The following is a 2,230-nucleotide window of genomic DNA, read 5'->3' on the forward strand; positions in this document are numbered from 1 at the left end:
GATGAATCGCGATGTAAGAAGCTTCATTTTGAAACATAAAGTAGTGGAGAATCACCCAGGAAGCTGAATAAATCTCATAGGAGTTAGGATGAAGAAGCTATTCCACTTTCAAATCAGGTGATCCCAGTTTTCCTGTTTGGGAATATGACATCTTTGTCATTCTAATCAAACCAGGATGAATCGCGATGTAAGAAGCTTGATTTTGAACATAAAGTAGTGGAGAATCATCAGGAAGCTGAATAAATCTCATAGGATTTAGGATGAAAAGCTATCCACTTTCAAATTACGTGATCCCAGTTTTCCTGTTTGGGAATATGACAGCTTCTTTGTCATTCTAATCAAACCAGGATGAATCGCGATGTAAGAAGCTTGATTTTGATACATAAAGTAGTGGAGAATCACCAGGAAGTCGAATAAATCTCATAGGCGTTAAGATGAAGAAGCTATCCCACTTTCAAATCAGGTGATCCAGTTTTCCTGTTTGGGAATATGACAGCTTCTTTGTCATTCTAATCAAACCAGGATGAATCGCGATGTAAGAAGCTTGATTTTGATACATAAAGTAGTGGAGAATCACCAGGAAGCTGAATAAATCTCATAGGAGTTAGGATGAAGAAGCTATCCCACTTTCAAATCAGGTGATCCCAGTTTTCTTGTTTGGGAATAGACAGCTTCTTTGTCATTCTAATCAAACCAGGATGAATCGCGATGTAAGAAGCTTGATTTTGAACATAAAGTAATGGAGAATCACCAGGAAGCTGAATAAATCTCATAGGAGTTAGGATGAAGAAGCTATCCCACTTTCAAATCAGGTGATCCCAGTTTTCCTTTGGGAATATGACAGCTTCTTTGTCATTCTAATCAAACCAGGATGAATCGCGATGTAAGAAGCTGATTTTGATACATAAAGTAGTGGAGAATCATCAGGAAGCTGAATAAATCTCATAGGAGTTAGGATGAAGAAGCTATCCCACTTTCAAATCAGGTGATCCCAGTTTTCCTGTTTGGGAATATGACAGCTTCTTTGTCATTCTAATCAAACCAGGATGAATCGCGATGTAAGAAGCTTGATTTTGATACATAAAGTAGTGGAGAATCACCAGGAAGTCGAATAATCTCATAGGAGTTAGGATGAAGAAGCTATCCCACTTTCAAATCAGGTGATCCAGTTTTCTGTTTGGGAATATGACAGCTTCTTGTCATTCTAATCAAACCAGGATGAATCGCGATGTAAGAAGCTTGATTTTGATACATAAAGTAGTGGAGAATCACCAGGAAGTCGAATAAATCTCATAGGAGTTAGGATGAAGAAGCTATCCACTTTCAAATCAGGTGATCCCAGTTTTCCTGTTTGGGAATATGACAGCTTCTTTGTCATTCTAATCAAACCAGGATGACCGCGATGTAAGAAGCTTGATTTTGAAACATAAAGTAGTAGAGAATCACCAGGAAGCTGAATAAATCTCATAGGAGTTAGGATGAGAAGCTATCCCCACTTTCAAATCAGGTGATCCCAGTTTTCTTGTTTGGGAATAAGACAGCTTCTTTGTCATTCTAATCAAACCAGGATGAATCGCGATGTGTAAGACGCTTGATTTTGATAACATAAATTATGGAGAATCACCAGGAAGCTGAATAAATCTCATAGGAGTTAGGATGAAGAAGCTACCACTTTCAAATCAGGTGATCCCAGTTTTCCTGTTTGGAATATGACAGCTTCTTGTCATTCTAATCAAACCAGGATGAATCGCGATGTATGAAGCTTGATTTTGATACATAAAGTAGTGGAGAATCCTCAGGAAGCTGAATAAATCTCATAGGAGTTAGGATGAAGAAGCTATCCCACTTTCAAATCAGGTGATCCCAGTTTCCTGTTTGGGAATATGACAGCTTCTTTGTCATTCTAATCAACCCAGATGAATCGCGATGTAAGAAGCTTGATTTTGATACATAAAGTAGTGGAGAATCACCAGAAGCTGAATAAATCTCATAGGAGTTGGATGAAGAAGCTATCCCACTTTCAAATCAGGTGATCCCGTTTTCCTGTTTGGGCATATGACAGTTTCTTTGTCATTCTAATCAAACCAGGATGAATCGCGATGTAAGAAGCTTGATTTGAACCATAAGTAATGGAGAATCACCAGGAAGCTGAATAAATCTCATAAGAGTTAGGATGAAGAAGCTATCCCACTTTCAAATCAGGTGATCCCAGTTTTCCTGTTGGGAATAT

At 38.3% G+C, this 2,230-nt stretch overlaps 1 long non-coding RNA gene across 1 annotated transcript; it reads left to right on the forward strand.

Annotated features, from left to right (window-relative positions):
- Positions 1-504: 504 nt before the first annotated feature.
- Positions 505-2,175, forward strand: LOC117130547. Its single transcript, XR_004453905.1, has 2 exons — positions 505-638; positions 1,508-2,175. It is a non-coding gene; the product is annotated as an uncharacterized LOC117130547 (long non-coding RNA).
- The last annotated feature ends 55 nt before the right edge of the window (positions 2,176-2,230 follow it).

This window comes from Brassica rapa, unplaced genomic scaffold (genome assembly GCF_000309985.2).
Source record: "Brassica rapa cultivar Chiifu-401-42 unplaced genomic scaffold, CAAS_Brap_v3.01 Scaffold0544, whole genome shotgun sequence".
In the NCBI taxonomy this organism is placed as follows: Eukaryota; Viridiplantae; Streptophyta; class Magnoliopsida; order Brassicales; family Brassicaceae; genus Brassica; species Brassica rapa.